Raw genomic sequence first — 15,178 nt, 5'->3', positions numbered from 1 at the left:
TGATTGGCTGTAAGTTTTGATTGATTTGGTTGGAGTGCAGTTCACTTGCAGAGAGACTCCGCCCACACTCTCTTCTGATTGGCTGTAAGTTTTGATTGATTTGGTTGGAGTGCAGTTCACTTGCAGAGAGACTCCGCCCACACTCTCCTCTGATTGGCTGTGAGTTTTGATTGATTTGATTGTTACACATTATTCTACTGAATGAAAAAAGGCTGATATCAACAGTCAAACAAAAATTTCTGTTCAAGATCTAAAAGTTCACTATGTAGGGTGTCATCAAACGATAAGTCCTTTAGCATGACCACATAATAATGCTAGCTTTAATGCTAAACTCAATCAAAAATCTAGCAGAATGGTTTTCTCCGTGTGTTTCCCGAGCGAGTGTGAGCGTTCAGAGTCGTGGATTTAGTTCAGAGAAACAATGTGGAAGGGACTCATGCCAGGCGTTTCATTCACTGCCGCGGGACAAACACATGATACATGCAAGGAATCGCAAATGCTGTAATTGCTCTTGGCGAGGGACCGGCAGATTCATCAGCGAGGCCAATAGGGATGCTGATCCCATGGGATGTTGGTCACTGGTTTAGGAAATAATGGTGGTTTTGTCCCAATCCCACTGCCGACTCCTCTCTGCTGTCAGTAGGAACGGTTCCAGTTAATGTGGAGGTTGGGAATTCCTCACAGAACTGGGACTTTGTGTCTATTCAGTCTGTTCACTGACCGGCTCATACATATTCTACAGAGAAATCAAGCTGGTCACTGATTGGCTGACTTTCTGGCCAGTGACATAACTCAAATTTTTGGTCCCATATACCATGGGCGTCATGGTTTGAAATGTGCTGGGGACAGAGACACATTCATTTTTTTCTCTCTTTGGCGCAGGTCATGTTTTGAAAGGCGATGTCCTGTAGCTTACTAATGTAAAGACATTTTTAAAAAATGCGATGATGTCCGACTCGTTTTATGAAGAAGAAAGCTTTAAGTTTTCAAAAAGCATTAGACATATGACCCACTATTCTGCTTCATAAGTACCATGTTGACAATATGACATGATGTGGTTTAATGCACCTAAACAATGATTACCACATTTCTCTCTCATATTGCTCCTCGTAACCACTGAAAACTGTCAAAAAATCAAAATTATTCAAATTATTACCCAAAGTCCAATTATTATGGACGTTATCTGACATTAAGCAGCACGAGACTGGCGGCCGCGGGAGAACGGCATGAGACTGACGGCCGCGGCAGAACGGCACGAGACTGACGGCCGCGGGAGAACGGCACGAGACTGACGGCCGCGGGAGAACGGCATGAGACTGACGGCCGCGGGAGAACGGCGCGAGACTGACGGCCGCGGGAGAACGGCGCGAGACTGACGGCCGCGGGAGAACGGCCCGAGACTGGCGGCACGGGAGAACGACGCGAGACTGACGGCCGCGGGAGAATGGCGGCCGCGGGAGAACGGCGGCCGCGGGAGAACGGCCCGAGACTGGTGGCCGCGGGAGAACAGCACGAGACTGACGGCCGCGGGAGAACGGCGTAAGACTGACGGCCGCGGGAGAACGGCGCGAGACTGACGGCCGCGGGAGAACGGCCCGAGACTGGCGGCCGCGGGAGAATGGCCCGAGACTGACGGCCGCGGGAGAACGGCGCGAGACTGATGGCCGCGGAAGAACGGCGCGAGACTGACGGCCGCGGGAGAACGGCCCGAGACTGACGGCCGTGGGAGAACGGCGCGAGACTGACGGCCGCGGGAGAACAGTGCGAGACTGATGGCCGCTGGAGAACGGCGCGAGACTGATGGCCGCTGGAGAACGGCCCGAGACTGACGGCCGCGGGAGAACGGCGCGAGACTGATGGCCGCTGGAGAACGGCGCGAGACTGACGGCCGCGGGAGAACGGCCTGAGACTGACGGCCGCGGGAGAACGGCCTGAGACTGACGGCCGCTGGAGAACGGCGCGAGACTGACGGCCGCGGGAGAACGGCGCGAGACTGACGGCCGCTGGAGAACGGCCCGAGACTTACGGCCGCGGGAGAACGGCGCGAGACTGACGGCCGCGGGAGAACGGCGCGAGACTGATGGCCGCGGGAGAACGGCGCGAGACTGACGGCCGCGGGAGAACGGCACGAGACTGATGGCCGCGGGAGAACGGCGCGAGACTGACGGCCGCGCGAGACTGACGGCCGCGCGAGACTGACGGCCGCGGGAGAACGGCGCGAGGCCGGTGGCATGATTACTGATGAGCGGCGCCTGTGAGACGCAGCGGTCTCGTATCTCTCACGGAGGAGCGGGAATTTTCTCAGCAATGTTAAAACACACATCAACCGATCACTTGTTTAGCGTTCATGTAAACACTACATTCAGATTCACCAATCGGAATGAATTCAGTTAGATTGAAACAAAAGGTGTGTGTGTAAACAATGAATGGCAACTGCAAAAAGAAAAAGCCGAATCCCTGACATTTTGGACGATCTCGACGGCTGGACATGTCCGGGAAAAAGAGGATGGTATCCGCTACTACTCAGCTTTCTTCACAGAACAAGAACCTGTTAGCTTAGCTTCCAATAAAAGATGGCTGACACTATTTGTACATTCTGTGAGTGAGATCCCACCCTCTATGGGCGGGCTGAAGACATGCGGATCTAGCGCCTCCTACTGGCTGGAGTCTCTAGTTGTTTACTGAGTTGTTTACAGAGTTGTTTACTGAGTTGTTTACTGAGTTGTTTCCTGAGTTGTTTGCTGAGTTGTTTACTGAGTTGTTTGCTGAGTTGTTTACTGAGTTGTTTGCTGAGTTGTTTACTGAGTTGTTAACTAAGTTGTTTCCCGAGTTGTTTACTGAGTTGTTTCCTGAGTTGTTTCCTGAGTTGTTTCCCGAGTTGTTTGCTGAGTTGTTTACTGAGTTGTTTCCTGAGTTGTTTCCTGAGTTGTTTCCTGAGTTGTTTGCTGAGTTGTTTACTGAGTTGTTTCCTGAGTTGTTTGCTGAGTTGTTTACTGAGTTGTTTGCTGAGTTGTTTGCTGAGTTGTTTGCTGAGTTGTTTGCTGAGTTGTTTCCTGAGTTGTTTACTGAGTTGTTTACTGAGTTGTTTGCTGAGTTGTTTACTGAGTTGTTTGCTGATTTGTTTCCTGAGTTGTTTGCTGAGTTGTTTACTGAGTTGTTTGCTGAGTTGTTTGCTGAGTTGTTTGCTGAGTTGTTTGCTGAGTTGTTTCCTGAGTTGTTTACTGAGTTGTTTACTGAGTTGTTTGCTGAGTTGTTTACTGAGTTGTTTGCTGAGTTGTTTCCTGAGTTGTTTGCTGAGTTGTTTACTGAGTTGTTTGCTGAGTTGTTTACTGAGTTGTTTGCTGAGTTGTTTGCTGAGTTGTTTGCTGAGTTGTTTGCTGAGTTGTTTACTGAGTTGTTTACTGAGTTGTTTGCTGAGTTGTTTGCGGAGTTGTTTCCTGAGTTGTTTCCTGAGTTGTTTGCCGAGTTGTTTGCCGAGTTGTTTACTGAGTTGTGTACTGAGTTGTTTGCTGAGTTGTTTGCTGAGTTGTTTACTGAGTTGTTTGCTGAGTTGTTTACAGAGTTGTTTACAGAGTTGTTTCCTGAGTAGTTTTCTGAGTTGTTTTCTGAGTTGTTTCCTGAGTTGTTTCCTGAGTTGTTTACTGAGTTGTTTCCTGAGTTGTTTCCTGAGTTGTTTACTGAGTTGTTTACTGAGTTGTTTCCTGAGTTGTTTTCTGAGTTGTTTCCTGAGTTGTTTACTGAGTTGTTTCCTGAGTTGTTTGCCGAGTTGTTTCCTGAGTTGTTTCCTGAGTTGTTTGCTGAGTTGTTTCCTGAGTTGTTTCCCGAGTTGTTTACTGAGTTGTTTACCGAGTTGTTTCCTGAGTTGTTTACAGAGTTGTTTACTGAGTTGTTTACCGAGTTGTTTCCTGAGTTGTTTACAGAGGTCTTTCCTGAGTTGTTTGCTGAGTTGTTTACTGAGTTGTTTACTGAGTTGTTTCCAGAGTTGTTTTCTGAGTTGTTTCTTGAGTTGTTTACTGAGTTGTTTGCTGAGTTGTTTACCGAGTTGTTTCCTGAGTTGTTTACAGAGTTGTTTCCTGAGTTGTTTACTGAGTTGTTTCCTGAGTTGTTTACTGAGTTGTTTCCTGAGTTGTTTCCTGAGTTGTTTGCTGAGTTGTTTCCTGAGTTGTTTCCCGAGTTGTTTGCTGAGTTTTTTCCTGAGTTGTTTGCTGAGTTGTTTCCTGAGTTGTTTCCTGAGTTGTTTCCTGAGTTGTTTACTGAGTTGTTTACCGAGTTGTTTCCTGAGTTGTTTGCTGAGTTGTTTCCTGAGTTGTTTACCGAGTTGTTTACCGAGTTGTTTCCTGAGTTGTTTACCGAGTTGTTTCCCGAGTTGTTTGCTGAGTTGTTTGCTGAGTTGTTTGCTGAGTTGTTTGCTGAGTTTTTTCCTGAGTTGTTTCCTGAGTTGTTTCCTGAGTTGTTTCCTGAGTTGTTTCCTGAGTTGTTTCCTGAGTTGTTTACCGAGTTGTTTCCTGAGTTGTTTACTGAGTTGTTTCCCGAGTTGTCTGCTGAGTTGTTTGCTGAGTTGTTTGCTGAGTTTTTTCCTGAGTTGTTTCCTGAGTTGTTTCCTGAGTTGTTTACCGAGTTGTTTACCGAGTTGTTTACCGAGTTGTTTCCTGAGTTGTTTACTGAGTTGTTTACTGAGTTGTTTCCTGAGTTGTTTCCTGGGTTGTTTGCAGAGTTGTTTCCTGAGTTGTTTCCTGAGTTGTTTCCTGAGTTGTTTACTGAGTTGTTTACTGAGTTGTTTACCGAGTTGTTTACAGAGTTGTTTACTGAGTTGTTTACCGAGTTGTTTCCTGAGTTGTTTACAGAGGTCTTTCCTGAGTTGTTTGCTGAGTTGTTTACTGAGTTGTTTTCTGAGTTGTTTACAGAGGTCTTTCCTGAGTTGTTTGCTGAGTTGTTTTCTGAGTTGTTTTCTGAGTTGTTTTCTGAGTTGTTTACAGAGGTCTTTCCTGAGTTGTTTGCTGAGTTGTTTACTGAGTTGTTTCCTGAGTTGTTTACAGAGGTCTTTCCTGAGTTGTTAGCTGAGTTGTTTACTGAGTTGTTTGCTGAGTTGTTTCCTGAGTTGTTTCCTGAGTTGTTTCCTGAGTTGTTTCCTGAGTTGTTTTCTGAGTTGTTTCCTGAGTTGTTTACTGAGTTGTTTACCGAGTTGTTTACCGAGTTGTTTCCTGAGTTGTTTACTGAGTTGTTTACTGAGTTGTTTCCCGAGTTGTCTGCTGAGTTGTTTGCTGAGTTGTTTGCTGAGTTTTTTTCTGAGTTGTTTCCTGAGTTGTTTCCTGAGTTGTTTACCGAGTTGTTTACCGAGTTGTTTCCTGAGTTGTTTACTGAGTTGTTTACTGAGTTGTTTCCTGAGTTGTTTCCTGAGTTGTTTCCTGAGTTGTTTGCAGAGTTGTTTCCTGAGTTGTTTCCTGAGTTGTTTCCTGAGTTGTTTACTGAGTTGTTTACCGAGTTGTTTCCTGAGTTGTTTACAGAGTTGTTTACTGAGTTGTTTACCGAGTTGTTTCCTGAGTTGTTTACAGAGGTCTTTCCTGAGTTGTTTGCTGAGTTGTTTACTGAGTTGTTCCCTTTCGAAGGGAACTCAACAATACGTCATCGACGCTTTGGGGAACGCCTCAGGCGTGACAGGTGTCTGAAATCAAATATCAACTCACAGCAATCATGTTGACCGGCGACAGCCCGTGCATCATCAGCTTGAATGATGAGCGCGCAACCTGGATGTATAAAAAGGGCGCCTTGAAACCGTAACAACATCCTTTTCGTCTTCAGGGACTGTTTTGTCTGTCTTTGAATATCCTTTTGAAAATGAAACGTGCAGAGAAGAGGAATACTTTCCGCAAGTGTGCTGACCCGTGTCCCAGATACCTGACACCGGAAGATTCACATGATCTGTGCGTTTTCTGCCTGGGAGAAGAGCACGCGCGGGAAGTTCTTGAGGGAGCTTCCTGCGCGAACTGTGAGCGGTTTTCTCTGAAAACGCTCCGCTCTCGTCTGTCCCACTTCTCGAGGGAAGTGGGCACGGCTTCTGATCCCCACGGTTTCGGTCCCGCGCGGGCTGAGGCTCAGCGTCGCTTGACATCGTGGGGCTCTCAGAGGGAGCTGGCAGATCAGCTGGAGAGGGGCGTTAATATCGCGGATGATCTGTCAGATGACGAGGGTGAGTTGCAGGTCGATGTAGACGTTCTGTCTCTTTCTGACGGATCTGCAACTGGTTCTCTTCGGGCCGGGCAGGAGTTGGCTGCTGATGAGGTTAGTTTTGTTGAGACTGAACCATCTCAGCCCTCTTGCCCAGTGTACGCTGAGTTGGTGGACGTTATGGGGCGCGCCACCAACAGACTGCAGCTTCAGTGGAGGCGCGTTCGGGAGGAACCTACTCGTGGTATTTTGGACGATCGGTTCCTCCCCACCCGTAAGCCACCGGCTCGGACGAGCCTTCCATTCCTTCCCGATCTCCACTCTGAGATTGAGAAGGCATGGAAGAACCCGTTCTCTGCGCGTCTCTTTCTTCATCAGCGGGCTAGTTTCGCTGCTGTGGAGGGGGCCGCAGAGCACGGGTATGTGTCGATGCCGCCAGTGGACGAGACGTTAGCCAACTATCTCGCCTCTGGTCGGTCATCGTCACTGGGAGCTCCGTCCCTGCCATCTAAGCCGCTCAAGACAACATCACGCTTGAATGGCAGGGCGTACACGGCAGCAGGTCAGGCAGGTGCGGTTCTGCACACCCTCGCGGTCCTTCAGGCTTACCAGGCCGACCTGCTGCAGGACCTCGATCAGGGGGCCGGCTTGTCCCCTGACGCGGTCGCAGAGCTGCGCCGCACCACGGATTTGGCTCTCCGGGCCACCAAGCAGTCAGCTGTTTCCATCGGTCGTTCGATGGCGGCTATGGTGGCCACGGAGAGGCATCTGTGGCTCAACCAGGCTGACATCGGGGAGAAAGAAAAAACCTTTCTCCTTGATTCGCCGGTTTCGCCTTCCGAGCTTTTTGGACCCTCCGTCGAGACGGTGGTCGATAAGTTCAGGGAGGCGAGGGCGCGCTCTGCGGCGTTTAAGAGCTGTATACCGCGGAGGTCCTCGGCCCAGCCCAGGCAGGCGGGAGGGCCTGGTCCGTCGTGGTCTGAGGATCACAGACAGACTCAGAGGGCCAGTGTCGCTTCCCGTGCACCCCCTCCTCCGGCGAGAGGGAGCAGGGCGCGCAGGAGGCGTAACTCCCGCGGGAGGCAGGATCTCAGGGATGTGATCCAGAGGAAACATTCTCAGACGGAACGTTGAGAACATAACATCCCTGGGTCTTGTCTCCTAAACACCATCACTCCCAGGCTCCTCCTACATCAGGCCTGGGGCGGGGCCAATGATGAATTCAAGAATTTTCTGATGGCCCGCTTCAGCTTGGGTGATAGGAGCGCCTTCCCTGAAAAAGAGGCTACTGAGTCCTGGCGTGCTTCATTCCGCACGCTTCAGGTGTTGTTGAGTGAAAATGTTTTGTGCACTATAACATTTCTTCTCTTCTTTTTCAGAACTCGTCTCCTGTACAGAGCCTGGGACATGTTTTTGTAACCAAACAAAAGGTATGTAAAAATTGTAAGCTGAGCTTCCCCCACACACTGTGGTTGCCAGGTTACAGGCCTCACCAGGCCTTCCTGGTTATGAGCATCCACATGTCAGGTTACAGGCCTCATACGGCCTTCCTGAATGTGGGCTCCCACATATTGTGGTTATCAGGTTACAGGCCTCACCCGGCCTTCCTGGTTATGAGCCCCCACACACTGTGGTCGCCAGGTTACAGGCCTCACCAGGCCTTCCTGGTTATGAGTTTCCACATGTCAGGTTACAGGCCTCACCCGGCCTTCCTGAAAGTGAGTTCCCACATACTGTGGTCACCAGGTTTCAGGTCCCACAGGCCTTCCTGAGTATGAGCTCCCACATTTAGTGGTCACTAGGCTTCAGGCCTCCTAGAATCGGCCTTCCTGGTTATGAGTTTTCACATGTCAGGTTGCAGGCTTCACCAAGCCTTCCTGAGTGTGAACTCCCACTTACTGTGGTCGTTGGTGTATAGGCCTCACTGGTTGTGAGCTATATCCACATGTCAGGTCGCAGGCCTCATCAGGCCTTCCTGAATGTGAGCTCCCACGCATTGTGACTATCAGGTTACAGGCCTCATCTGGCCTTCCTGATCATGGGTTCCCACATGCTGTGGTTGCTAGGTTACAGGCCTTACCGGCCTTCCTGGTTACGAGCTCCCACATTCTATGGTCGTCAGGTCACAGGTCTCACTAGGCCTTCCTGAATATAGAGTGATGAAGTACATGCACCTCAACTTCATTAAACCCATGCTTATGGTAAGTCACACGACTGAACATCTTGTGTACTTTCTAAAATCCATTGTTTATGGTAAGGGTCATGCGCTGTATGCTTCGGTCCCTTTTTTACATGACTCAGACTCCGGCTCTCCACCTTGGGTCTCTCTCTAGATGTGTCTTCTGTCACAAATGTATTATGACAGGCACCTTACTTTCAAGCTATCTCCCACATTCTGTGGTTACAGGCCTCATTAGGCCTTTCTGAAGGTAGCCCCACATTGTGTGGCTGTCAGGTTATAGGCCTCTCCGGCCTTCCTGAATATGAGCTCCCACTTTCTGTGGTCACCAGGTTTTAGGCCTCACAGGCCTTCCTGAGTATGAGCTCCCACATACTGTGGTTGCCAGGTTAGAGGCCTCACCAGGCCTTCCTGGATTCAGAATGGCTAAGCACACACACTTTCGTTTCGTGTACTTTCTAAAAATCCATATTTATGGTAAGGGTTATGCGCTGTCCGCTTCATTCCCTTTTTTACATGACTTAGACTCCGGTTCTCCACCTTGGGTCTCACTCTAGATGCGTCTTCTGTCACAATGTATTATGACAGGCGCCTCATTTTCAAGCTATCTCCCACCTTCTGTGGTTACAGGCCTCATTAGGCCTTTCTGAAGGTAGCCCCACATGGGGTGGCTGTCAGGTTATAGGCCTCTCCGGCCTTCCTGAATATGAGCTCCCACTTTCTGTGGTCGCCAGGTTTTAAGCCTCACAGGCCTTCCTGAGTATGAGCTCCCACATACTGTGGTTGCCAGGTTAGAGGCCTCACCAGGCCTTCCTGGATTCGGAATGGCTAAGTACACGCACTTTCGTTTCGTGTACTTTCTAAAAATCCATATTTTAGGGTTATGCGCTGCCCGCTTCATTCCCTTTCTTACATGACTCAGACTCCGGTTCTCCACCTTGGGTCTCACTCTAGATGCGTCTTCTGTCACATTGTATTATGACAGGCGCCTCACTTTCAAGCTATCTCCCACATTCTGTGGTTACAGGCCTCATTAGGCCTTTCTGTAGGTAGCTCCATGAGTATGCGCTCCCACAGGAATCTGTGGTCGCCAGGTTTCAGGCCTCACCGGCCTTCCCGATATGAGCTCTCACATTCTGGAGCTCCCCACATGAGGAGATCATCAGGTCTTAGGCCTCAGTATACCTTCCTGGTTTGAACCCTCTCTTACGTCCCCAGTGTTCGGAGCGAGCACTGGGTAGACCCGTGGATCGAGTGGACAACGTTCGTCATTTCGAAATATAGTCACACTCTCCATGAGATCCCGTCTCTGTGGTCCGTGACTGAATGGTTTCTGCCAGCTTCGCAGGCCTTCGGGTTTTGGATGCCTTATCCAAGGCAACTTCCAGAGGTTCTGTCTCGGACAGACAGGCAATGGCCATACTGTGTGTCTTAGTTTAGATCACCAGGTCAGCCTGGAGGCATTTCAGGAGGCATGCTCTCCTGAATAGTGACTGGCTGGGAGTCCCTTGGGTCCCCTAGCCACACTCCCTAGAATTGACCCCGTCTTTTTGGAAGTTGTGGTCTTAAGCCTTTGAGCTGGCCCAGATTTACCCCACATTAACTATGTGTTGGCAGTTCTTGGTTCATTAGCTTGGGCTATGACCGGTAGGGAGTGCTGTCACTGACAGCCCGATATGACCTAAGGGTGAGTGGTCCCAGTGTTCTCTGAACTTTTTGGTTTTGACAGTTGTCACTGCCTTTGGGCATGCACTCCCCTCAGCATGGCGGAGTGGGTATTTCGTTCCCCAAAGCGTCGATGACGTATTGTTGAGTTCCCTTCGAAAGGGAACGTCTCAGGTTACAACTGTAACCTATGTTCCCTGAGAACAGGGAACGAGACAATACGTCTCCCTGCCATGCCTCGGGGCCTGCCTGCAACAGTCCCTGAAGACGATAGGATGTTGTTACGGTTTCAAGGCGCCCTTTTTATACATCCAGGTTGCGCGCTCATCATTCAAGCTGATGATGCACGGGCTGTCGCCGGTCAGCATGATTGCTGTGAGTTGATATTTGATTTCAGACACCTGTCACGCCTGAGGCGTTCCCCAAAGCGTCGATGACGTATTGTCTCGTTCCCTGTTCTCAGGGAACATAGGTTACAGTTGTAACCTGAGACGTTTTCTGAGTTGTTTACTGAGTTGTTTTCTGAGTTGTTTACTGAGTTGTTTTCTGAGTTGTTTTCTGAGTTGTTTCCTGAGTTGTTTACTGAGTTGTTTACTGAGTTGTTTGCTGAGTTGTTTACAGAGGTCTTTCCTGAGTTGTTAGCTGAGTTGTTTACTGAGTTGTTTACTGAGTTGTTTCCTGAGTTGTTTCCTGAGTTGTTTCCTGAGTTGTTTCCTGAGTTGTTTTCTGAGTTGTTTCCTGAGTTGTTTACTGAGTTGTTTGCTGAGTTGTTTACCGAGTTGTTTCCTGAGTTGTTTACAGAGTTCTTTCCTGAGTTGTTTGCTGAGTTGTTTACTGAGTTGTTTCCTGAGTTGTTTGCTGAGTTGTTTACTGAGTTGTTTCCTGAGTTGTTTCCTGAGTTGTTTCCTGAGTTGTTTGCTGAGTTGTTTCCTGAGTTGTTTCCTGAGTTGTTTCCTGAGTTGTTTCCTGAGTTGTTTACTGAGTTGTTTACTGAGTTGTTTCCTGAGTTGTTTACTGAGTTGTTTTCTGAGTTGTTTCCTGAGTTGTTTCCTGAGTTGTTTCCTGAGTTGTTTACTGAGTTGTTTCCTGAGTTGTTTACTGAGTTGTTTTCTGAGTTGTTTCCTGAGTTGTTTCCTGAGTTGTTTACTGAGTTGTTTGCCGAGTTGTTTGCCGAGTTGTTGTTTACAGAGTTGTTTACAGAGTTGTTTGCTCCTGCAGACCTTGGCTGTTGTTCCGGCTCAACACACAGTCTTCGGTGAAACGCTCAGTAAAGGAGAGGAGATGTGTGTGTGTGTGGACTGAGCTTTAACCTGAGCATTATAGACTGAAACCTGTCTCTGGTAAATATAGATTCACAGGACCAACTGAGCAAATCCCTGTATCAATGCAACAAGCCTGAAACAAACTCACTCCTGAGCGTCTGGGAATCGATGTTCCTCCTCATCCGCACGCGGATATTGAGTGAAATGACAGTAACTACAGTATAAAACAATGCTTTTATCAGATGGTTGAAATCTTTGACTGAAAGTTCAACTATACAAGTTGATAAAATCATTTTAAATACGTATAAGTAAATGTAGAAATCAACATGAACTAAGTTAAAGTTCCCCTGTAGTCAATAATTGTATCCCATAAAACTCATCTTTGATCACTAAAATGACATTTACAAAACAAAACAATTTTTTAAAAATCTTCATGCCTTAAAATATCTTGAATGTAACTCGACACCCTTGCCTCATTTAGTATGCGCGGTTCTATGAATATGCAAATGAGACCCGCCTCCACTCACTCACTCACTCAGAGATCCACTGGTGGACGATCACACGTTGATCTGATTGGTCAAGGTAGTGTGTGACGTCAGAAACACCAGCGATTTCAAGCCGTGTTTTTGAGACTGTCTTTGGTTCACTGCAGTTTTAAGCAGAAAATACTCAGCAATGCTGTCCACTTATGAACTTACACATGGTGTGTGTTAAAGCAAATTAATAACACCACATACACACATACACTACATTAAAAGCTGGATTTTCACCACAGGGGGACTAAAATATAAGCTTTGGATGTATTATTCATTGTTAGTTTATGTAAACGAAGGAACCTTGTAAAGTCCAGTGTTACTGGAGAAAACTGCTTTAAAGATGCAGTATACCATATGTCATCTCTAAAAGTGTAATTTAACATGCATTGAATAGTTATGGGATACTATTTGACCTGACAAGCAAGTTTCCAGATTTCTGTGCATTAAAAGTTGCATGACATTCTTTGACAAAATTTTCAGGCTGGCTTGAAAATAAAATTTTAAAGGGGACATATCATGAAAATCTGTAGAGGATCGTATTATGATATTACCGGCTCTTAATCTGCACGTTTACAATATTACCGGCTCTTAATCTGCACGTTACACACACCAGCCGACATTTGGTTCCTCAAGCGCCAACAGAGACCAGTTGTAACGCGACGGCAGGAAGATCCAGCAAAGCATGAAACTGTTCTGTGGTCGAGCACAGACTGGACACTAGTGACCAGAACATGTCAGCGCTGTCTTATAAACACCTCAGGAACTGTGGACACTTGTGTAAGAGTTCAACATGATGATGAGATGATCAGTGTAACTCCACAACAACTACACAAATGCCTCCACTAACATCCAGAAGCGTCCAGGAGCCTCTATGGCCTCGTTTAAACTGTCAGTGAAATGTGACCCAATTCTGATGTTTATGGGATTAATATCCTGCCATGATTCAAAACTGAAAATAAAGTTCTGAAAGGTTGAAACTAAGTGTTCGAAAAAAAAGTTTTGCAAGATCGAAAAATAAGATTTACAAGCTTGCAAAATGTAAAAAAATAAGAATATCTCTGCAAACATTATGTTGTTTTTGAGATTTCCTTCTTCAGAACTGCAAAACATTTTTGATGGTAATGAGAGGAAGGATTTGCACTAGAAGCAATCGTCACGGTCAATCTGCCGGACGCATGCAAAGAACCAGTGCAGAAGCCACCTTTCCAGTAAATACGACTTGTGATTGGACTGTACGTCAGCAGACAGCAAAGCATTGGCCAAGAGCAGAAAGGCCCTCCCTCCAGGCTTTTTTTTAAGTTGCGAGGTTGCGAAGCTTCATTTTCGCTCAGTCTGAGGCCACATTTACACATAGCCGGGTATTTAGAGAAACGAATATTTCTCCCCCTCCGTTTTCAATAATAACATCGTGCACACAACCCGCATAAATACGTCGTCGAGCGCCTTTATAACTATGCTAAACCTATATGGGCGGCAGTGTAGGGAGAAGGATAAAGCCATGCAAGCCAATCAGAATCGACAAGAGAACCTAAAACCCCGTTTCTCCCAGTTGACACGACAACATATAACCGGCGTTTTCAGAAATCTCCACTTTGGCCGGAGTTTTTAGAAATAATCGTTTTCTGGGATAAAAACGGTGTTTTCGTGTAAATGACAGGCCAAAACGCAGAGAAATATCTGCGTTTTCCCATCGTGTAAACGGGGCCTGAGTTTCAGAGCAGAGCTGCGTGACATCGCTGCCAACAATCACGCGAGTCGCAAGCTCGCAACTGTGTGCGCGTATCTCCGCAAAGTGGGTGTTGTAAACTCAGCTCTGAAAAATAGTCTGCAAAGGAGTGCAAATTTAATGTAATGTAATAAGTTTCGCCCTTTCGAACCTCAGTTTTCAGAGTTTCAAAACTTTTTTTCACCTATTCGCACACCAGTTTTCAGATCACGGGTTTCAAGGTTTCAAATCTGGAAAACAAACTATACAGTGGGAGAACACTGACAAATTTGAAACTCTGGAAAAAATCGTACAAAATGTTTTGCAGTTCTGAAGAAGGAAATCTCAAAAACAACATAATGTTTGCAGAGATATTCTTATTTTTTTACATTTTGCAAGCTTGTAAATCTTATTTTTCGATCTTGCAAAACTTTTTTTTTTAAGATTTTGAGTTTTCGAACACTTAGTTTCAACGTTTCAGAACTTTATTTTCAGTTTTGAATCATGGCAGGATATTAATCCCATAGATGTTTTGCTCATGACAGATCGGATGTGTTCTCTGACCGTGTAAACAGGGAAAAAACCCGCATGCATTCATATATTTGGAGGTTTCAGGCCTCGTTCATATGTGGAAATAAATCAGATATAAATCAGATATGTGCCAATCTACTTTTTCGAGGAAGAAAATACTTAAAGTCTAGCCTACCAATTGTCTGAAGTTTTTGTTTTATTTGCACTACAAAGAGTGTATATATTTGTTATTTCTTTTTGGTATAGTGCTTAACAAAAATAATTTAATTTTGCCGAGTTGTGGCCCGTTGAGGAACAATAAATATCAAAAGTTCCAAAACATCTATTGTGTTATTTGTATTGATCCATATAAACATAATATCACATACATGGCACTTGATTGGAGGCTAGTCTCACTTTGTCCCACAGCAACATTAAAATAGTTTAGATTTGTGTGCATTGTTTATGTTAATAATGTTTTGTATTAAATGTCCATGTCATTATAATATTCAGATTTATCATAAATAATTGAACATGCACATGTATTGCAAGTTCAGTTAAAGAGGGGTGGAGGCGGGGTCACATTTAAGCATTTAAAAATTTACTTGAAAGTAATGCAATAGTTACTTTTATAATTTGTAACTGAGTAAATAATTTAGTTACTTTTTGGAAGAAGTAACTAGTAACTGTAACTAATTACTTTTTAAAAGTAACTTGCCCAACACTGTTTATATTACATCTTGTGAAAAGGGGCATAAAATGTCACCATTAAAGACATTTTTTTTTCCCTTCCTCGCAATTATACGCATTTAAAACAACAACAAATGCTTCACTAGCATAATGCCTTCCGCTGATTATATATCTGTGGCACAAGTGGACATGAGTCAGTACAGATGCAGGTGCAGATGTGTCATAACTCTCCGCGTGCTCAAGTTATGCTCATCTCTGTAGTTGTTCAGACACACCACTGCACTGAGAGACGACACGAGTATGGAGAGGCAGAGCTTCATCGTCAACCTCTCTGCGTTTCACTGATGTTACACATTTATGAGAGAATAAACTGGCATATTGATTTATCCCCGTCTAAGTGCCAATGCCAAAGTCTCTCTGTGTTCTCTGACAGGCCGGTGTAAAGACGCGGAGGATTACTGTAACT

At 46.2% G+C, this 15,178-nt stretch overlaps 1 protein-coding gene across 2 annotated transcripts in view; it reads right to left on the bottom strand.

The window, feature by feature from the left end:
* The window catches only part of vopp1b (VOPP1 WW domain binding protein b), a 54,084-nt gene that overhangs the window by 37,638 nt on the left and 1,268 nt on the right, over positions 1-15,178 (bottom strand). The gene's annotated exons all lie outside the window — the stretch shown is intronic.

This window comes from Phoxinus phoxinus (genome assembly GCF_949152265.1).
Source record: "Phoxinus phoxinus genome assembly, chromosome: 24".
Classification (NCBI taxonomy): domain Eukaryota; kingdom Metazoa; phylum Chordata; class Actinopteri; order Cypriniformes; family Leuciscidae; genus Phoxinus; species Phoxinus phoxinus.
This window is presented reverse-complemented; position numbering and strand designations above follow the sequence as displayed.